This window comes from Sus scrofa, chromosome 1 (genome assembly GCF_054392235.1).
Source record: "Sus scrofa isolate SSC_HxYL_T2T_F1_AM1 chromosome 1, Sscrofa_HxYL_maternal_Yorkshire_Landrace_v2.0, whole genome shotgun sequence".
Taxonomy (NCBI): Eukaryota; Metazoa; Chordata; class Mammalia; order Artiodactyla; family Suidae; genus Sus; species Sus scrofa.
Window position 1 is genome coordinate 44,663,201 of NC_139383.1, and position 23,601 is coordinate 44,686,801.

Consider the following 23,601-nt stretch of genomic DNA (forward strand, 5'->3'; position numbering starts at 1 on the left):
AAAATAGAAAATGTCTTGCAAAGTATTTGCAAGGTGGGAGGTGGCAAGTTTTGTGGAAGGACTTGGTACTTTGCAGTTAGACCCAAGGTCATAATCGATCCAGGGGTTGGGTGACCCAGGGCAACTTACTTATCCCCCCTGAGCTTGGGTTTCCTGAGCTATAAAATGGGGATAAAACTGCCTTCCTCATAGGGTTACTGTGAGGATTAAGAGAGAGAATGTATACAAAGCACTTAGCAGAACACCTGCCATGTGGTAGGTGCTTAATGAGTGGCCTTCCCTTCTCTTTTTCAGCAAGAAAGTGAAAAAAACTGAAAGCACTGGTAATGCATAAGGTAGTTCTGCATGGAAAACCTCTTCCACTTCTGATTCTGGAAATTATGGAGAGATCCAATTTCCTGATATGTGACTATCCTGAATGTAGGCAAATAAAAAAGGAGAAAAGGATTTGAGAGGAAAATGCATGGCTTTTTAATGTAGAAAAAGCAGGACTTTAAACAAAAGATTTTTGGAAGCAATAGATTTTGGAAAATCTATGCTTTTAAAATACTATGTTCATACAAATTTACATAACTTTTGTTTTCAGTTTTAGAAGGACAAATGTCAAATATTAGCTTGGATTTGACAAAATGGCAGGACATTAATATATGATTAAAAATATGGGACTACTGGCTCCCCAGCATTAGTTTCTATGGAGTAAAGTGTCCAGAATAAAAATAACAGAGCTTTTAAAGTTCACTGATCTTCTCAGACAGGTTGTTGAAAACTGCTCACTTCAGATCATTGTCCTCGTGATTACCTCCTTATTTAAAGTTCTGTTATATATGGCAGAAACTTGGAATTATGGCCATGAAAGTTAACTTTTAACCTTAAATTTCCAGTTTTGTTTAGAGTAATAAAAAGGTAGCATTAAGAATGTGAGGTACGTGTTTTTAATGATTTCTTAGCAGCTGGGCTTAAACCAAGAATCCTGTCTCTTAGTTTTCCTGGATAAATATGATTTAATTGAATGTAGTTATTTTCAGTAAACATGATTTATTACTTGTATATATATTTAAATATATTTTCTTTTTTTTTTCACCTCTGCTCTACCCTATTACAAAAAGGATTTCAAGGTCACATGTAATTGAAGATTACATAAAATTAAGATTAATGAGAAAGAAAAAGACAAAAAGAATGTAAAATGTAGCCAGGATTGTGACCACCACAACAATGCATATAATAGATTTTATATACTTATTATTATTTGACATGATGTGGATGCTAAACTTATTAGCAGCCAATGAGAAATTTAAGTCAGTGCCCAGTTGCTCCGGGTAAAAAACAATCATTCCTAATACTAAGATCAGGAAGAAATTTCTTCCTAGGGTCCTCACAACGGGGGCAGTCTTTAGTATGTTCTTGTTTAATTGTATCCTTACCGATCTTCATAAAAAGACTCTCACAAATCTGAAAAAAAATACACAGTCATGTTATCTGTTCTGATTTGGGGGTCAGAAAATAGCAACAGCATATACATAAACTGAGTGATTTTCGCAGCTACACAATACCACAGGGGAAGAAGTTAGCACTGCTGGCTGAGTCAAAGTTCGACTATCACTGCATTACTACTGCTTTGCACCAGTCACAGGGGAGACTGGCAGGCTTGTCCCTCTCTTCTTCCATACCCACCTCTTAGGTCTTCACGATGTCTTTTACCTTCTACAATCCCCTTTATGCAAGCATAGTTTGAATTCTTCATCTACAGGAAGTTTTCTCTAACCCCTTCTGCTTTTTCTTTTCCTTGCAGGTAGAATTTATCCTGCTGTTCCCATTGGTCCTGCACTCCCTTGTATATAGAGCCAGTGCAGCTCGATAATAGAGTCATGCAGTGTATCTCTCTTGTCTCCTCCCCGCTCAGGATTCTGAGCTCTTTGCAAGCAAGGACTGTTCCTATCTTCCTATTCTTTTTCCCCTTTCCCACTGCAACCCACTGTCTAGACTCTAGAATATTAACCATTGTAGGCATATAATAAAGGCTGCATGGGCTCATCTTCCTTTTCAGAGCTGTCCTTGGCATAGAGTTCAGCTTGATCAGTTATATCCAGAGAAGTTTTGAGATGAGGTAGGAAGAGGAAGAGGGGAGTGATTTGTTCCGGCTGCTGCAATCTTGTGGAGAACCCCATTCCTTGGGTATTTATAGTCAAATTCTGTTTAAGATTCTAGCTTATCTTCTGTTCACAGGAGAGTGTGGCTCAATCTCTGCTACTTGTGCAAGGAAGCCCCATGACTCTCATTCCGAATCCTCCAAGCCTGGTTGATTTCAGTGAACATCATGGGCTTTACATTTTTGTTATTTTTTTTTTTTTTAGACTTTATGACTTGCTTAGCACACTGTGCTAAGCCGTTAATAAAAATCAAAAGCCCATGGAAGCTTTGCTAATCTATTCCTCTCTTCACTGGCAGGTGTATGGAAGCTGCTTGTATGTAGCAAAGCTTCAGAAGCTGCAGAGGTTTCCTTTCAATGCATGGAGAATGTTGGGCTTTAGTCTTGTGTGTTGAAAGAAGATGAAAAGCAGCCTAAAAATGCTTATGGAAAGGGAATGGACCCAGAGAATAGCTGAAAAGTCACAAAGGGAAGATGTCAGCGAGCATCCCCCCTGACTATTTGCTAAGCAGTTTCTAAGCAACTTTTAATGGAAGGTCAGACATAAGCAAGATAAAGGGAGGAGGAAACAACATTATTTCACACAATAAAGTGACTGTGAATGCTGCCAGTTAGAGAGGAAAATAGACTGATCAGTCTCGGCACTTATTCATGTGTGTGGATTTTTTGTGACTACAAATGGAAATCTTTCATAAAAGAGCCTATCCAATTTGAACAACTGTAATAATCTTGGCAACATGTATACATTATGATTAAAAAAGGCTTTCTGTAAAACACACTGGGATTTGCCAACAAGCATTGACACCCTTATTTCCCCCAGGCCAGTCCATTGGCATTTCATTCATGCATTTATTATATAAATATTTAATGTGTTCCTTCTCTGGATTGGACACTGTGGTAAATCAAAAGAGAGAAGTGAGCCCAGGCTCACCATCATTTCAAGCTCTCTTCTCTGCACTGGATTTTCCTAGCTATGCTCCTACTCTCCAGTTGATCTGTTTCTGTTTCCCTTCCAGGTCCTTTTCTCTCCTCCTGTTCCCAGACTACACTCTTTCCCTCAGCAATTTAATACTTCCTCATGCCTTGAACTCATGCCTTTATGCTTACACTTCTCAGAACTTTAGCTCTGTCTTCTCACACAGTCTCCAGCCCCATATTTATAGATGTCCAGGGTATTTCCACTTTGATATTTCATCATCACTTATAATCAGCCTTTGCAAAGCAGCAGCAGCAGTCCAAGGTCTATAAAACATGCATAATCCCCCAAATAATGCATAATCCCCAGCTGGCTTGAGGAATCCTATTGTCCATCCATGAGACAGGGTTGGATGGTGGTGGGCTGTGACCCAGTTGAGGGATGAAGGAGGGTAGTGCCTACTGATCACAGAGTGTTGTCAATTGTGTTGTTTTCCTAAACCATGCTCTGAGGAGCAGTGAGGAGAAGTTTAATCCTCTCACTACTCACATTTACCACATCAAGTGGCAATGGAGAGAACAAAGGGATGTGACTCTGGTGACTATGGGCTCCTGAGAAGGACACTAAAGGATATGTAGAAAAAAGTAATACTTTCTTTAAAATTTAATTTTTATTTTGTATTGGAGCATAGTTGAGTTACAATGTTGTGTTAGTTTCAGGTGGATAACAAAGTGATTCAGTTACACATATACATATATCCATTCTATTTCAGATTCTTTTCCCATATAAATTATTACAGAATACTGAGCAGGGTTCTCTGTGCTATGCAGTAGGTCCTTGCTGATTATCTGTCTTATATCTAAGGGTGTGTATATGTTAATCCCAAACTCCTAATTTTCCCCTCCCCCCTTTCCTATTTGCTAATCATGTTTGTTTTTGAAGTCTGTGAAAGTCTGTTTCTGTTTTGTAAATAAGTTCACTTATATGTGGAATCTAAGGTAATACTTTCATTTCTTCTTCTAGGCATGACCTCTGAATGCTTGGATTTATTTCAGAAAGGGGTTGAGTCAGAAAAAAATATAGATTTGTTTCTAGTTTACTCTAGAGGGATGATCTCTTACAGAAGTATGAAGTGCATTTCATTCAGATCCTGACAAGTTTACCAGCCTAATCCAGAGTAAGAAAACAAATTTGAGGTTTTAGGATGCAGTCAGATACTATAAAGGATAATATATGTGACAAAGAAAGATAAATAACAATGCATAGTATTTTGCCAGAGAAAATCAAAAGACGAACAACCATCATAATTCTGCCCCTAACTGAAGTATAAATGTGAAGTAATTTTGAAAAGTTCTTCTAACCAGGGCTTCCCAAGTTGATGAACGAATGAGAGCTTGATAGCGTGGTAACATTTTTGTAATCTTTTTTATGAGAATCCCTAGAAAAACCCTAAAGGACACAAGACCCTCTGACATCATCAAGTAGTAATTTGTCCTTTTCATGGGAAGCAAGCTTCATCCAAGAAACTCCTTTCTTAAAGCATAGGCTCTATACTGCAACAAAGGAGGAAAATGTTATATTTGCAATTTTCAGGATAAAACCAGCTCTTTGTTTAGAAATTATGCTGGCTTGCTTTTCATGCATTATAATAGAATTTAATTTTTTTGTAGGTCTTAAATGCTAAATTAGACTGACACCTAGGGCACCTAATGTCTACCTTGAAAGGGCAAAAATAACAAAAATTAGACTACCTCTCCTCTTTGGGACGATTGTCAGGTCTCCCTTACAGAGCTGGGCTGTGGGCTGCATGGATTTCCTTTGGGTTCCCCATCATCAGCACAGCCACATTAGTGGAAGGCCTGGAGCTGATTAAAACTTGAAGAACTAACCTTAGCAGAAGAAACGGTAAGGGAATATTTGAAAGTTGCCTGTGATTATATTATGTGAAATCCTTTTACTGGCTTCTGCCTTTTCATGATCTGAAATGTCCATTTCATTGCAATATTAAATGCAATTAAGGCCTAGCCTAAATCTAAGGTTTAAGATAGTCTTTAAGGAATAATATATAATCACTATTTAATGAAGTAGGACCTAGCTTCTTGATATTCATTTCAAAATAGATAATAGATAATAAATTTGAGAAATTAAATGCGGATTTTTGGATACTGGGAAATAGTTTCCAGGTGAGAAATAGCAGTGAAGTCCGCAATAAGCAGGTGAACTCATGACAGACACCCTATATCAATTATTCTCAAAGTGTGGTCCCTAGACTAGCAGAATCTGCATCCTTTGGGAACTTGTTAGAAATGGAAATTCTCTGGTTCTACCTTAGATTTACTTAATTAGGAGAGAGAGTGTGTGCGTGTATGTTTACGCACATACCCAGGTCAGCGCAGTCTGTGTTTTAGCTAGCACTCTAGGTGATTCTGATGACAAATAATGTTTGAGAACCATTACCCTACATATTATCTGAATACCTAAAAGTAAAGAGTTTATTAATTTAGATTGTTGGTGTCAATGCAATGGACTATCATAATATCTCATTAAAAATAGCAATTTGTAGAGAAATAAAATAACATAAAGTTAAACCATAGAAATCAGAATTAAATATAAATTATAATGTCAGGTAATTAAATTGGGTATAACAGGAAAATTAGAACACCAGATTTGTAAAATTGGAGACTTACGGGATTGCCTTGGTTGTATGTATGTGGTTGTTTTATTGTTGAGTAGTTTATCATTTCTTTTTCTGGCCACACCCACAGCATGCTGAAGCTCCAGGGCCAGGGATCAAACCCACACCATAGCAGCAACCAGGGCTGCTGCAGTGACAATGCCAGATCCTTAACCCACTGAGTCACCAGGGAACTATAGGACTTTATCTTTTATTGTTAAGGTAAATAGACATTGAAAAGAAAAAAATACACCTGCCACTAGAAATACCATATTTATTAGTTTAAAATATGTAAAAAAATATAATTATTTGTTGAACATATGTAAAATACATATTAATTAATAAATGAACAATATTAAAATTTCACAAACTGAAAGGCCAGTTGCTTTGGGGGTATCTCTCTGGTTTTTAAGTGAAAAACACACAGCTGGAAGAAACAGAGGCTTTCTTGCCAGTACATCTGCTTTCTTTACACTGTTCATAAAATACTTCACACTCTCCATTTGGAGACTAGCTTTCCCCAGGGTGCCACAACTGAAACATTCCAGTTAAAATACTTCATAACCCTCAGAGGTTGGAATCCCCCACCCTCTTTTTTTCTTTTTCTCAACCTCTGACTTGCCAGAGAGGAAAAGTCCATACAGTCTGATTTCACGGAAATAAATGCAAGAACAGAAGCAAATGTATTCTATTTGATTCATTGTTATCTGTAGATTACAGATGATTTAATCTTTAAAAGTTCATGTTGTCTGAGGATTGGGTTATTTGAGAGCTTTCACTTAAACAAGGGCCTTTCACCTCCACATCATCATTTAGAATCTAGACATGGACAATGACAAAGTGCTGTAAACTCCTGACCCCTAAGATTTGTTCCAGTTCTAAATGCTTGTTGATTCTATGATTCAACTGCTATTTCATGGCTGTGAATATTGTTCAGCTTCTATGTGTTTTGTGGGCCAGAATATGCACTGTGTTATTTAGGAAGATGCTGCAATAGTTCAAGGGTGAGGCCATATTCTTCTAACTGGAGAAATGACAAGTCTGAACAGATACAACTGAATGTTGAAAGAGATGCCGTAAGGACTCACAATTTAGCCACGTAGACATCTTAGATCCCCTTGGAAGAATGTTTGGAGAAATAAATTTTCATGAAAAAAAAAATGGACAGAAGTCCCTCCCTTTCAAAATATAATCTCATCAGATTCAAACTGACCCATGTTCTAGTAAATTGTAGAGTGTTTGGAGTATATCTGTTCTATGGTTTAATCTAATGGTATCCAATGTATCTGGGGGTGTTTAAGACAATTCATTGAGGTGTGGAGAGAACATATTATATTTATGTTAAAATTTACCTAGAAATAAGAAAGAAATTTGCTTTACTAGTATTTAATATACAAAATGGCACATGTACCTTCGTTCAATCTGTATGTTACATTAGATATGCAATGTAAACCGAGGGAAAGGTGAAAGTTCTACCAATAGAGAGGCTGACCGTAGAACTTGCCTCGTTAAATTATTCACCAAACATTTTTGCAGAAACAGACTCACAGACTTTGAAAAACTTAGGGTTACCAAAGGGGACTGGTGGGGAGGTGGGAGGGATGGACTGGGGGTTTGGGATTGGCACATGCACACTAAGGTACGTGAAATGATTGGCCAAAGGGGACCTGCTGTATAGCACAGAGAACTCCACCCAATATTCTGTGATAATCTATGTGGGAAAAGACTCTGAGAGAGAATGGGTATGTGTATATGTATGACTGGTCACTTTTGTTATCACAACAAATTATCACAACCTTGGACATTAACTATACCTCAGTAAAACTTTAAAAAATTATTCACTTGTAGGTCATTTTTCTATAGTTCAGTTAAGTGGATGGAAGAACTGTACTGTTGAATTATAATTCAAGGAATTATGTACTATTGAATTGTAAAGTGGACAAGGATTTTAAAAGATCCCTTCCCCAATACAAAACCCAAAATAGGGAGTGAAGATACTGATAATGCAAGCACAAGTGAAATGTGGCAGAACTGACGTGACAGCTACATTCAGCTCTGACAAATTCTGACAATCGTGAAAACCAGAGTATCAAATAAAATGAATTAAATATAAAAAAGTCAGAGTTCCCGTCGTGGCGCAGTGGTTAACGAATCCGACTAGGAACCATGAGGTTGCGGGTTCGATCCCTGCCCTTGCTCAGTGGGTTAACGATCCGGCGTTGCCGTGAGCTGTGGTGTAGGTTGCAGACGCGGCTCGGATCCCGCGTTGCTGTGGCTCCAGCGTAGGCTGGCAGCTACAGCTCCGATTGGACCCCTAGCCTGGGAACCTCCATATGGCTCAGGAGCGGCCCAAAGAAATAGCAAAAAAGACAAAAAAAAAAAATAAAATAAAATAAAAAATAAATAAATAAATAAATAAATAAATAAAAGTCTTTGGATTGTTGAATCACAAAGTGTTAAACCAACAATTTTCAAAAGTAATGAAATATTTTAAATCAGCTAGTCCTTATTAGGAAAGCCAAAGTTTTTTCTGAACTGTTAAATAAAACGAAATTATTTTAAATATTGTGCATTTCATTTTGAGTTCACCCTTTGAAGTCAGTTTTATAAGGTATAATTTATATAAAGTAAAATTTACTCCATTTCAATGTAGCTTGATGAATTTAGACATGTTTGTCATTCATAAATCTAACATCTGTGTCATCTTGGTGTTGACATCTATTGATGGTGTTTTTTCATTCTGTTTGATATATTTCTGGCTTTGGTATAACAAATGATTTCTTTTATTAAAACCTGGACATTTTGTGTTATATTATGAGGCTCCAGATCTTCTGTTTTAGCTGGCTTTCTGTGACCCTGTTCTGCGCATGGCGGGGCGGAGGGGGGGGTGCACTCACTGCTTTGTTACTACCAAGTGGAGGTAGAATTCCAGGTTTCCCACTTGGTCTCCAAGGGGAAGTCTCCTCACCACTGCTGATAGGGCTGGGAACTCATCCTCTTCATGTGGTCTTGAACAAGTACATGTTGGGAGTCACCTCATCACTGGATGATGATAGTCTCAACTCTCCACCAAGCCTTCTCTGATAAACCTGAGCAAGGAAAGGGAAAAAATACCTCATGACAGCCTGGTGGGGGTGGGGTGGCTGGGAAATCGAAGCTCTTTATTTGGTCTTTGCTAGCATGGGTAGAGACAAGACCAAGGATTTTTCTGGGTGTTTAGCTGGGCTAGATCATTTGTTGTCTAAGATCTTTCTGTCTTCCTGGGCTGCCTCTATCCTGCTTGTTTGGCTAAAGAAAGCAGGCTATTGTTGGAGGGAATGCTTTTGAGAGTCCTCTTTGTTGTGTGTTTTAGATATCCTGAGTAGTATTCCATTGTGTAAAGGTACTACAATTTGTTTTTCCATCCACTGGTTGATGGACTAATTGTTTGGAGTTTGGGGTATTTATGAAATAAAGCTGCTACAGACAGTCACATTCAGGTCTTTGTGTGGATGTTTTCATTTCTTTGGAGTAATACCTAGAACTGAGATTTCTAATGCTGTGAAACATCTTTTCACCTGCTTATTTGTCATCTGTATCTCTTCTTTAAGGAGGCAGTTTTGGCTCAATTTTCGAATTGGATTTTTATATTATTTTGTTTTGAAATTTCTTTACATGTTTTGGGTGCAAATTCTCTATCCAATACACATATGACAAACATTTTTTTCTTGCTTATTATTTTTATTTATGTTATATGATACATAATATATATTAATGATATGATTGATAATATATATGATATGATTCATTGCCTAGAGAATTCTTTTCTCCTCTTCACCCATACCCCAGCTTTTTCTTGCTTCCTATCTTTTTTCCTTCAATAGTTACAGTTAATTCCAACCAACCTTTCTCACCACTTGCCACTGTAGGCTTTTTATTTCCATTCGTGGTAGCTGAATTAGGTACCCCAAAAGTAATGAGGATGTATATTAAGGTTGTAGTGAAATTAACCTTATTATATCATGTATAGCACATATAAATAATATATTGACTATATCAGAGAAAATACACTTTAATTAATTATTTTTTATTTTTAATTTAGGTATTTATTGAGATACAACATTATATAAAATTTTAAGTGTACAACATAGTAAATCATAATTTTTAAAGTTTATATTTCATTTACAGTTATTATAAAAATGTTGGCTATGTTTGCTATGCTGTACCATATATCTTTGTAATTTATAGTTTATTTAGTTTATACATAGTAGTTTGTGTCTTTTTTTTTTTTCTTTTTTTTGTCTTTATGCCTTTTCTAGAGCTGCTTCCCATGGCATATGGAGGTTCCCAGGCTAGAGGTCTAATCGGAACTGTAGCCACTGGCCTACACCAGAGTCACAGCAATGCAGGATCCAAGCCTTGTCTGCGACCTACACCACAGCTCACGGCAATGCCGATCCTTAACCCACTGAGCAAGGCCAGGGATCAAACCTGCAACCTCATGGTTCCCAGTCAGATTTGTTAACCATTGAGCCACGACGGGAACTCCAGTAGTTTGTGTCTCTTAACCCTCTATCCCTATCTTAATCTTTCACCTCTCCACTTCCCTTCCCCCACTGGTAACCACTAATTTGTGAGTTGGGGTTTTTTTGTTGTTGTTGGTATATTTACTAGTTTGTTTTATTTTTTAGATTCCACATATGAATGATATCATATATTATTTGTCTTTCTCTAACTTATTTCACTTAGCATAATACCCTCTAAGTCCCTCCATATTGTTGCAAATGGCAAAATTTTATTCTTTTTCTTGGCTGAGTAATATTCTATTGAATATATATATATATATATATATATATATATACATATATCACATCTTTATTTATTCATCTGTTGATGAACACTTAGGTTGCTTCCATGTCTTGGCAAGTATAATATTGTTATGAATATTGCAGTGCATGTATCTTTCTGAATTAGTGTTTTCTTTTTTTAGGATATATACTCAGAAGTAGTATTGCTGGATTATATAGTAGTTCTATTTTTAGGACAAACACATAATATAGGGGTTTTTTTGTTCGTTTGTTTTGTTTTGTTTTGCTTTTGCTTTTTAGGGCCACACCTGCAGCATATGGAAGTTCCTGGGCTAGGGATCTAATTGGAGCTTCAGCTGCTGGCCTATACGATAGCCACAGGCACATGGAATCCGAGCCGTGTCTGAAACCTACACTGTAGCTTATGGCAATGCCAGATCCTTAATCCACTGAGTGGAGCCAAGGATCAAACCTGCATTCTCATGGATACTAGTCTGGTTTGTTATTGCTGAGCCATGACGGGAACTCCCAAACACTTAATATAGTTTAATCAAGGATCACTAAATGATTCTAGATAGCTAAAGGAAGACAAGTGGTCTGGATAAAGAGGATTTTTCTCTATGTCTTCTTTTATTCTCAAACTGAATTCCTCCAATTTCCTGAGACCTGATCCTCCTTGTCTCATCTCACTAAGCAGTACCACAACAAGGTGATCACTGCAACCAGAAACCTGGGAGTTAGCCTAAGAGTGTCCTTTTCTTGCAAACCAGTAATCATTACACCTGGCTTCCTAAATGTTTCTGGATCTTTTCTTTCTTCTCCGGCCCTTCTACTACTGTCCTTTTAAGAATAACCTTTATTGCCCGATCCAGTGGTTTTCAAATTTTGGTGTGATCAGAATCACCCCAAGGGTTTGTTAAACACAGAACCTTGGGTTCGCCGCCTCAGAATCTTCTCGAGGGTTTATTAAAACAAAATCTTGTGTCCCACTCTCAGAGTTTCTGATTCTGTAGGCCTGAAGGAGGGTCAGTGAATTTACATTTCTATCAAGTTCTCAGGTTGCTGGTCCTTGGGCCATATACCCCAGAACAGCTATCAATTAACAATTAAACAATTAACAAGTAATTAATGATCAATTAACAACACTTAACAATTAAAATCCAAGCTTCTTAGTAATATCTAATCCACCCCACATTTATGAAGAATGCAAGTGAGGCAGGAACTGTGCTCAGTAATCTTGGGAATCCAGGGGTGAAAAAGTAAACTTAAATACCTCAAAGTGTGTGCAACCTAGTGTCTATGTCTTGAGGTTGTAGGTGACAGAAGGGCTGACTTCCTAGACACGCCACCTGTGCATTCACACAGGGTCATGTGCTTAGGATGGCCCAATACTTGGTTTATTTTTAATTTTTATTTTTTTAAATCTTTTTAGGGCCGTACCGCAGCATATGGAGGTTCCCAGGCTAGGGGTCTAATTGGAGCTGTTGATGCCGGCCTACACCACAGCTCACTGCAATGCTGGATCCTTAACCCATTGAGCAAGGCCAGGGGTCAAACCTGCATCCTCATGGATGCTAGTCAGATTGGTTTCTGCTGAGCCACAAAGGGAACTCCCCCATGCTTGGTTTGATGCTCTGCAGTTGCCATCTTAAAATTCTTAATTTTTGAGCAAGAGTTTCTGCGCTCTTATTTTGTGCTGGCCTCTGCAATTACATACCAATCCGTACTTGCATTCTTTATAAATGTGGGGTGAATTAGATATTACTAAGAAGCTTGGATTTTAACTGTTGTGTTAATTGTTAATTGATAATTAATTACTTGTTAATTATTTAATTGTTAATTGATAGCTATTCTGGAGGGTATATGGCCCCTGGACCAGAAGAAGGCCGGAGTTACGCAAATGGACTTTTTCAGTTTTTGCTGCCCTCCCTGACCTTGATCAGAGCTTTTCTTCTAATGCCTATCCAACCTTTCCCTGATGGTTGAGCCTTGTCAAGCTTCACTGACCTGGATTCAAAAATACACTGCTCTTTTCCAAGCAATGACGGTGGTAAAAATTCTAGTGTGTGGCTCTGGCCATGAATGCAGAAATTGTCTTCATCTCCTGAAAAGATATTTGGGGATGACACCTGATGGTTAGAGTTTCTGGAGAAACTCTCAACTTTGCTGAAAACTGGAAATTCTTGTGATACTTATATTTTTCCTGTTTAGAACTGGACAGCAGGTCTGCCACCCAGCAGTGGAATCATAAAATCACCACACATTAGAGCTGGAAAGAATTGTAAATGTCAGTTATTTCTCCTCCCCAGTCACTGTCCATGACCAGATTCTAAATGGGACTGATGAGGCAAAAGACCTCCCACATAAGCCTATCCTCAGGTATCATCTATCTAGCCTCGAGTCCTCTATAATTTGCTTTGAACTCATAAAGTCATAAAACTTGAGAATGTCACTGCAGCCAGTGATGTGCCTCCTGCAAAAAGTCATCTTCAGGCCTTTATGAGAACCGCAGTACAATACCTGTACAAACCCAGAGACGAAGCTGGTATAAGGCTGACCACAGCGTTATATCTTCATGTTTCCTTGGCTTTTGCCCTTTCGAAATCTTTATAAAAGAAATGGTGAAATATTACTGCTCATTGTCTGTGTGTGTGTGTGAGAGAGAGAGAGAGAAAGAGAGAGGGAGAGACAGAGACAGAGGGGAGAGGGATGTGTATGCTTATGTGAGTATTAAAGCCTGATTGTGTGATTTAACATTTGAAAACTTCGCATTCCTCCTATGGCTTGAGGGAGTAAAAAGGGCCTATTATCACTCCCAGGCCAGATGTTTCACTTAACTGAGCCAGTCTGATCCCTGCACCTGTCTGGGACCAGCAGTTGCAGGATTAGTGTAAGAGGCTGAATTTTAAAATCTGGACAACTGTTCGTGAACAAGCGAATGGTGTGAAAATGAACAGGCTTTCAGCATAAAGGATTTACTGTTTATGACATGAGGCGGTGCATCACTGGCCGGGGAACGTGAGCAAACCATGTTACCTCTCTGTCCATGCTCGTTCGGATACATTACCCGGCGACAATTACGGGGACTGTGAGTGAGGGCAGAACAGAAGTAGGGGATTGGAGGAAACAGAGACATATTATACCATCCATCTGTGAGACAGCCGTAGAGCTACAAGGAATTATATATTATTTCTGGTGGATTATGGCAATTATATAAAGGAGAAAACAGGCCCCACCCCCATGAAGACATTTTTTAAACCATGAAACCTCAGGGAAGCAGTGGCTCATTCCCCAAAAGTCATTCCTTCCTAAATTTGCCTTCCTCATATGCTAGGAGGTAAATATACTAGGTTTTGCTAAAGCAAAATGAAAATAAACATCATTTTCATGGGGATAAGACTAGATGTGACTGGGAAAATTTGGCTGATCTCAACAACTAAGTAGATGTTTTCTCTCATTTTAAGGCAACACACACACACACACACACAACGAGTGCATATTTGTTTTACCTGTCTGTCTGAAATATAAAATATAACACCATCCTTTAGCATAAATGAACTTCAGTGTGTTCTCTTTTTTTTTCAGCTTTGTCACATCTGATTTAATACGTACACACATTCTCACACACACATATACAGATTGCAATAACATTGAGCCAATGCTAAAGACATAATACATACTCACATGCTCATTATCTTTGGAGGAGTTGCACTAAATTTGGAGACAGAGATGGGAGTTTGCTCACCAGGTGCGTGTGACCCTAGGCAAGGCACTTAGTCTCCTTGAGCCCTGTGTCCTTGGTCCCAGGATTTTGGTAAGGATTAAGGAAGCTAATGTACATGAAAAGCACTTTTTAATTGGTAAAATGGTTTACACGTGTTAGTTCTTACTTTCAATTAAGTGTATGGCAAGAAAATCTGAAACAAATCTGTATAAGATTATCTCAAGAATGTTGATGAAACAAAATGCACATATGGTTAAAAAAACAACTAATGGCTACTTCAAACACATCCAATATACACTGTTTCTCTCAAATAAAATTTTCTTTTAAGAACTTCTTTAGTCACATTAGTGTCCTTTCAAGAACTTGGGTCACATTAGTGTCCTCTCATTCATTCAACCAATAATACAGTTGGGCACCTGCTGTGTGGCAGCCCTAGTGAGGAGCAAGTCACAGTTCTTTCCCTGGTGGACCTTCAGGTGACTTGAGGGAGGAGGCAGCAAGCAGGGAATTATGGAAGGAAATAGTAGATGACTGTCCTAGCGACGAACTTTGGAAGGGGACGTGTCAGTGCTGTGAGGGCCTATGACAGGTGTACCTGACCCAGTGGGAGGTGCCACCAAGGCTTCCCTGAAGAGGTGATGTTTAAATATCTAGTTTTTTTGTCGAACAGAAGTCACACATGCTTATCTTTAGTTTCAGATGTGGTTTGTATTTTCTAACTGTGGTTTATACTGTTTTTCAAACATGTGTATACTAGAAAACGCAGGGTTTGAATTTTTAAGCTATGACAAGGTTATAGGCTGCACTTTTCTTAGGCTTCTTTTTTGATTTTTTAAATTATAGTTGATTTACAATGTTCTGTCATTTTCTGCTGTACAGCAAAGTGACCCAGTGATATATATTCTTTTCCTTATATTCTCTTCTTAAGTTTCTGTTAGTTGTAGACTCTCTGAGTTTCTCCTTTTGGGTCTTGAAGTTGAACTCAGCAGAAAGGAAAATGTATTGCCTGACACAACTGAGTAGGACTAGGACTCTACTTTCAGGTATGAGACAAATGATATAATCAATATTAGGACCTCTCCCTCTCTTAGTCTTTTCTTTCCTGTGATAATTTTATTCAATGTTGGGCTTTCTCCTTGAATGATCTTCTTTCCCATTTACAAAGGAAACTCCAGAAGGGAATTCTTTTGGCTGGACCTGGGTCATATGCCTATTTCCAGAGGTGAAGAGTGGGGTCAACCCCATACCAATCATGATGAGAAAAGGGAGGGAACAGATCTTTGCAATTGTAAGACTGAGGTCTTCATTTGCTTGCTGCTCTCAGCTCCTAGAGTGGCCCTTGTTCCTTGACACACCAGGTAGCACCCTCTAGCAACAGAAACGTTGTGCTTCAAATCTCTGGCTTTCTTTTCTGTGATCTCCAGGCACATATTTAAAAGATATGTGTATGTATCCATGTATGTGTATGTTTATTTATTTACTTATTATAAGGAATTGGCTTACATAACTGTGGGAACTGGCTAAGCAAGTCTGAAATCCATGGGGCTGACAGCAGAAAGGAAGGGAAGGTCACAAACAGAATAGAATGCTATGAACACAGGTCAAAGCAGATCATTTGGAAAACACACAAACCTGTAAATCTCATTCTCACTACCCAGAGAAAACCTATTGGTATATGTCTTTCCTTCCATTTTAAAATACCTCCCATTCATGTATTTCTTTATTGAATATTTTTTGACTACCATAGGCTAGGCACTGTTCTGAGTACTGGAGAGACAACAGAGGATAGAATGACAAAATCCTTGCTTTCATGGAGATTAGAGTCTGATGAGGAAAATGGATAATGGAAAAGATAAATAAATAAAGATGTTGATCACTGAAAACAGATACAATAAAGCAAGAAAATATATGTGATGAGAGGTGCAATTTTCAATAGGGTCACTAGGGAAGAAGTGACCTTCACCAGGAAAGGGTCACCAAGAAGTATTTCTCTCTCTCTCTCTCTCTCTCTCTCTCTCTCTCTCACACACACACACACACACACACACACACACACACATAACTAATTAGCAAAATTCATTTGATACTATCCATATTAGTCTTCCAAAGAAACTACCACAAACTGGCTTGAACAACAGCAATTTATGTCTCCCACTTCTTGGTTTATAGAGACATCATCCCCATATCTGCCTTTATGCTCACATGGCATTCTTTTTGTGTACATGTCTGTCCCCACATTTTCTCTTTTTTTATAAGAACACCAGTCAGATTGGATTAGAGACCCAGCCTTCCCCAATATGACCTCATTTTGGCTACATCTGCAATAACACTGTTTCCAAATAAGGTCACATTTGGAGGTACTTGGGGTTAGGACTTAAATGTATAAATTTGGCAGGGACACAATCAACTCCTGACACTATTTATGCCATTTTTAGGCTTTTGATATTTTTATGTCCTGTAAGTTTGCCGGTATCATTAAATATTTCTTGAAAATATGACTTTAATGTTGGCATAACTTTTCATACTACAAAAATGTCATATTCATTCAATCATTCATTCCCTACCATTTGACATGATATGAGTCCAATTTTTCTCTCACAAAATTTCCCATAGTTCTTTATCCCATATTCTTTGCAGAGAACTGCACAATATCCAGAGTGGTTTCTATAAGTTGTGGACTTGAAGGATGAGATTTAATTTTTTTCTTTTTGTTTTTTCATACTTCATATTTTTACAATGAACATATAACATCTGTATTAAGAAAAAATATCCATCCAATTTATTTTTACAAACAACTTTCATTGTTATCTCCATTGCCTTTAGTACCCACTGACATTTAATTTTTTATGAAAAGCAGATTTCTCATGTTTTATCCTTTTTTGTAATCTGGCTTTAGAACATATTAATGTTAAGTTTTATAACTATATAGTATACATCACACTGTGCTGGTCACCTTTATCATTTTTTCCTTTGGATGCTGTTTTCTTATTTTTTGTTTGTTTGTTTCTAATTGTAGATTGAGGATTTAAAAATAATTCAAACTAATTTTGATACATTTATTCATTTTTTAATCAGTGAATTCTGTGTTTAGAAAACAATGCAGTCCCTTTCAACAGAGTCTCTCCTTTGAGCCAATTGCACCTGATTGTTGGTGTCAGAGAAAACCTTGGCAGACAAAACACAGAATCACCTGGCTGGCCTTGTCACATAACTCAGGCCTGCTTTACCTAAAGATCCTCAAGGAAAAGACTTTGTTTTTGTTACTGTGGCCTAATTCAAGCCAACAAGAAGACTGACTTTGAGAAGCAGCCGAGAAAGGATTAAGTTGCCAGGCAAGGTAACATATTCCTAAGATTCTTGTGCATTCAGTACAAAACAAAGGAACTGCACTATATCTTAGGGTCATTCCATTCCTTGGTGACTTGCATTCTATGTACAGCATTTCTTTTTTTAATTGAAATATATCCCTCCTCCTTCTAGGTGACACACAAAGCGGATCTCTGCAAAACAAATTTCTGTTTTCAATAATTGTTTAGAAATGGTTAAAACATGCAAAGAAAGTTTTGCTGTTACTCCTACATAAATCTTAACATGTATTTTTTGTCCTTGATCTCAGTTTATGAATAAAATTTACAATTCAAAACATTTTAGTTAAGCACAGTTTTCTGTCATTATTAAATGTTATTCTACAGATAAGAAAAATGCTGGCATTTTTTAGTTGCTTAGAGCACGGGTCAGTAAACTCTTTTTGTAAAAGGCCAGGTAGTAAATATTTTAGGCTTTGTGGGCTATACCCATCTCTGTTAAGACTAGTCAACTCTGCTGTTGTAATGAGAAAACAGCCACAGATAACACCTAAATGAATGAGTACAGAAGTGTTCCAGTAAAACTTTATTTACAAAAAACAGGGGTCAAGCAAGATATTTTTTTTCTTAGAGTAATAAAATTCTGGCATTCAAGAGTACTCTATCCCATGCCCAGGCTGCTTTTCAGACTCTCCTTCTACAGTTTTCCTGTGTGACTCTTTTGCTTCAAAAAGAGAAACTTACTTGTTGTCCCCTGAACCAACTATTCAACTTCTGTGTCACTGTCCCTCCTAGAAGGTCATTTCCTCCCTCTATGCCTGTATAAATTCTCCCTCCTCCATGAAGTTTAACCAACCACCCCTCCTACTAGGAACCCATAGCACGAATTCCATTCATCTCTAATTTGTCATTCAAGCACCAGTTTTCTTTTGGGGGCTCTCATAAGTTTATTGTGGTCTTCAGACGCTGGCATAATTTCTGCCCCTGTAGCCAAACATGCCTACAAAATGCTGCATTAAAAAGCTGGAAAAGTATGGGAAAGAAACTGATTTGCTCCCAAGTATGAAAAGTCCTTTACTCCTGAGGAAGAAGAGGGAAAACAAGCGAGGAAGCTCTACAGCCAGGGAAAGTTAAGGTGTCTAGGAACAAACACTACTGTGTGGTCTTGAGGATTCACAAACACAAACAAAACCCAAACCAGGAGAGACCCAGAGAGCATTCCTGGGGGGGTGGGGGGGGGTCCTAAAACAATAATCAGGAAGGATGGAAAGAAGAGTGGAGGATGGAAACAGGGAGGGGACTGGGTGCTGGAGACACCTTGAGGCACAAGACGAGGAGTGGGAAAAACAATAGTGTGGGAGTCATAACATGGTAGGGCAAGAGACTGAAGCTGAGCATATTTTAAAAGACCTTTACAGAAGTACATGGAGAAGAGAGAAAGAAGGGAGAGAGAAAGACACCAGGGCATCTTTGGTTAGAGCACAGGATTTGGAGTCAGATCTGGATTCAAACCCTACTACTTACTTATTTATTTACTAACTTACTTACTCTTTCTTTCTTGCTAATCTTTGCCAGTAAAAACGAGAATAATAATACAACCTACCCCATATTTCTGTACTAGGAAATCAGAGATAACCCACAAGCAGCTCCTGGCACCTGAGAGTAGGTTTGCACTACCTGGGAGTAATGACCACTCTAATGCCAAAACCGTGTCCAGGTTGTTGTCCTTGACATATACAAAAGTGGTTGAGGAAAAGAACAAAAGAATTTATCCCATCAATGGGTCATTAGTATGTCTGGAACCTTATGCTTTTCGAATTTTTTTCTACTACTATTTACCTATTATGAACATTCGTAATTTTATTTTATTTTATTTATTTACTTTTTTTTTGAAGAGCACTAGCTTTTTTATTTTTTCTTTCCCAGAGTTGTCTTTTTTTTTTTGAGTGATTCTAATTTATTTATTTATTTATTCATTTATTTTTATTTTCCCACTGTACAGCAAGGGGGTCAGGTTATCCTTACATGTATACATTACAATTACATTTTTTCCCCCACCCTTTCTTCTGTTGCAACATGAGTATCTAGACAAAGTTCTCAATGCTATTCATCAGGATCTCCTTGTACATCTATTCTAAGTTGTGTCTGATAAGCCCAAGCTCCTGATCCCTCCCACTCCCTCCCCCTCCCATCAGACAGCCACAAGTCTCTTCTCCAAGTCCATGATTTTCTTTTCTGAGGAGATGTTCATTTGTGCTGGATATTAGATTCCAGTTATAAGTGATATCATATGGTATTTGTCTTTGTCTTTCTGGCTCATTTCACTCAGGATGAGATTCTCTAGTTCCATCCATGTTGCTGCAGATGGCATTATGTCATTCTTTTTTATGGCTGAGTAGTATTCCATTGTGTATATATACCACATCTTCCGAACATTCATAATTTTAAACTCTTTTCACAGATACATTTCATATCCATGTCTAAAATATTTGGGATTCTTGGCACATTCTCTTGATGGTTCCCAGTGTCTGAATGTAAGAGTGGCAGGAACATGAAGAGAGTGAAGAGAGTGAGTTCTGGTCCTGGCTCAGACCACTGCCAGCTGTGTGAGCAGGAAGCCATCACTTACCTTGCCTGGCCTCATTTTCCTCATTATTGAAAGAAAAGGCTTCTCGTCAACTTTACGTTCTCTTCTTTAGTCATTTCCTTCTCTTTCTTAATACTTAAGACCACACTTTCAAATTGACCTGCAGAAGGCCTCATGGTCCCTGCCCTAGGAGGTGCTCACTCTCAGGGTTGGGCAATTGCAGGGTTGGTGCCTATAAACCCCGAGAGTGAGCATCACCTTCAATTCTGCGCTCTGCACCCCTCACTTGCTTCAATCTAGTTCTACTTTTAAAATTAATTTTAGGAATTCCCGTCGTGGCGCAGAGGTTAACGAATCCGACTAGGAACCATGAGGTTGCGGGTTCGGTCCCTGCCCTTGCTCAGTGGGTTAACGATCCGGCGTTGCCGTGAGCTGTGGTGTAGGTTGCAGATGTGGCTCGGATCCCGTGTTGCTGTGGCTCTGGCGTAGGCCTGTGGCTACAGCTCCGATTCAACCCCTACCCTAGCCTGGGAACCTCCATATGCCATGGGAGCAGCCCAAGAAATAGCAACAACAACAAAAACAAAAGACAAAAAAAAAAAATTAATTTTAAAAACTAAAACATAGTTGATTTACAGCTTGTACCAGTGTCTGCAGTACAGCAAAGTGACTCAGTTATACATGTATGTGCATTCCTTTTTATGTTCTTTTCCATCATAGTCTATCCCAGGAGGTTGATTAGTTCTGCTTTGACTACCTCCTCACTTGTCTATACCTCCTCCCTTAGAGGCAAGGGACTTCCCTTACATGGGAGCAAGAGTGATTTCCCCTTGGTTCTAATACTTTCCAGTTGTTTTTCAGCATTTGATGGGCATCTTTGGCTGCAGGAATAGAATGAGACAACGTCTGTAGATTTTGGCTTACAAAGCTTCTGGATTCCTTTTGGTTCAGGGACTCTCACTTTGTCAGTATGACTCATTTTTTTAAGTTAGCCACGAACGAATTTACTCAACTCTTTACTGCCACCTAACACACCCATGTTAGAGTCCTTGTGGTTTAGTCCATTGACCAGACTATTCCATTCAATTTTTGGAGGTAAAATATTAATAAGAGCTAGCAGTTTTGAAGCACTTTTTTTGTGTGTGGTGGGAAAAGTGCTAAGCACTTTGTTTGGCTTCTTATTTAATATTTGGTAACTAGTTATCCTGCTTTACAAATAAAAGATTAAATTTTAGAGAAATTAGTTAACTCTCCCAGGATCAGAGAGAAAGAATTAGTTTAGTTGGGATTCAAACCTTGGTAATATGACCCAAGTTCCTGAATTATTAAACAAGAGGTTTTATTGGTGAACCTAGTAGTTTATCTGGTCCAGTAATTTTCATTTTTAGGGACCTTTTCTTCAAATGAAAGCTTAGGAAAAATCCTAATATGGAAACTAAATAAATCTACATTTATTTAGTGCAGAGGCACTTTATTTTGGAACGTGGGGCTGGGGGCAGATGGGCAGTACAGTTTAGAGTCATACCTAATTAAATTCTCTTCTTCACCAATTCCCCCTAGTTATGAGTTGAATTGCGTCCTTCACTCCCTCCCCTTCCCCATCTGCTGGAAAAGGTATCTTAAAGTTTTAATCCCTAGTCCCTCAGAATGTGACCAAATTTGAAAAGTAGATGCATTTTGCTATGACTTTATGCAGAAATACAATCAACAGCCATCATGTGTTCCTTTGACCTCAATAAGTATACGGGTCTGGAAACCAGGAGATGATAGTAGGAATGGCCCTGCTTACCATATTTTCCAGTGATTGCCTTTGGGAATTTGTGCTTCCTGGCTGCACAGCTATGGGCTCTGTGGACTTAAGATCCTGGTTCATGAAAAGGGAATGCTTCCAACAGAGGACTCAGCAAAAATCCCATTGAACTTTAAGCTGTGGCTGATACCCAGGCATTTTAGGTTCCCCATGCCAGGGATTTGCAGACCAGGAGAGGAATCACCATCCTGGAAGGCATCCTTTACCCTAATAGCAGAAGGAGGCACAGTGGTGGCAGGAGAAATGTATTTGGCACCTGAATGATCCACTTGGGTATCTTTGGGTGCTCTTTTGCCTAATTTTGATAATAAAATGGACAAATGCAGCTGCACTGGCCTGAGTACAAAATGGAGGCTATGGATTCAGATACCTAAAATCTGAGGGTCTGGTTCATCCCTCCAGGTAAACCATCAAGACTAAGAGACACTAGTGATGATCAGGAGAATCCAGAATGGTTATTAGAGAAAGAAAATGATGTGTGTCATTTGTGGCCTTGAGAACAACTGCAGTAGAAAAGGCTCCATAGCTGGCCCATTACCCTTCCCCTTGTAAGTTTCTTCTAGGAAAAGAGAGTCTCTGGAATTCTGGAGGAGCTGCTTTCAGAATTTGTGGGAAGAAATGGATCCATGCGTTGCTGGTTCACACTCAGGAGAGATGGCCCGGTCCCCCACAGCTGATGCCTTCAGCCCTCTCCTATAACCCTCTCTAGAAACTGCCCCTGACTGAAGAGGACCGTTTGGCTCAGACCACACTCCCTTCCCAGGGCCTCCATCCAATGATTGGTCGATTGAAGAGGAGGAAGGACTATAAAAGCCTTGCCTCTCTGCCCCAACGTGGGACAACTCTAAAGGGTCATCCCAGTCTAGAACTCTCTGCAGGATTGACAGGGACCTTTGTCGTGACAATAATTCTGGCCAAGTCTTCGCTCTGCCCACTCCTGCTTGTTTCTCTCCTTCTCTCAGGCATTGATCCTAAGAGCTCCCTCTAATAAACTTCATGCCATTGTCTATTGATCAGACCTATAACAATGTTTCTTTTCATTTTATGTTTAAATATACATGATGGCTGCTTTCATTCATTTATTCAAAAATATTTACTGAGTGCCTACTTTGTGCCAGTTCTGTTCTAGGCCCACGTTGGCAAACGAATCAGGCAAGGTCTCTGCTCTTGTGAAGTTTACATTCAGAAGTAAGAGATAATTATCAAGCAAATAAAATAATAATGAATGAAAGGATTATCAGATAGTGATTAATGCTATGCAGAGAATTAAAATGGGATGGTGTGATAGAAAGTGATGAAATGGCTGCTTTTAAAGCTGTCTAAGAAGATGACTCCAAAGCTGAGGCCTGAATATCCAGGAACCTTGTAGAGATCAAGGGCAAGAACCTTCCAAGAAGAGAGAATGGCTCAAGCCTTGAGGTTGAAATGGGGTTGGCATTTAAAAAACAGAAAGGTCAGAGCTCCCGTCGTGGCTCAGTGGTTAGCAAAACCAACTAGTATCCATGAGGAGGCGGGTTTGATCCCTGACCTCACTCAGTGGGTCAAGGGATCTGGCATTGCCGTGAGCTGTGGTGTACGTCACAGACAAGGCTTGGATCCCGCGTTGCTGTGGCTGTAGTGTAGGCTGGCAGCTACAGCTCTGATTCAACCGC

The 23,601-nt window shown here is 38.8% G+C and overlaps 1 protein-coding gene and 1 long non-coding RNA gene across 4 annotated transcripts in view; both read left to right on the forward strand.

Annotated features, from left to right (window-relative positions):
• Positions 1-23,601, forward strand: part of PHF3 (PHD finger protein 3) — a 1,103,753-nt gene that overhangs the window by 469,116 nt on the left and 611,036 nt on the right. The window lies entirely within an intron of this gene.
• Positions 1-23,601, forward strand: part of LOC146406051 (uncharacterized) — a 215,811-nt gene that overhangs the window by 102,295 nt on the left and 89,915 nt on the right. The window contains exon 5 of one of the 3 annotated variants that reach the window (XR_014804962.1): positions 1,790-1,925. The exons of the other annotated variants lie outside the window; for them this stretch is intronic. This is a non-coding gene — a long non-coding RNA (uncharacterized LOC146406051). Of the gene's footprint in view, positions 1-1,789; positions 1,926-23,601 lie in introns of those variants that run through there. 3 annotated transcript variants of the gene reach the window in all.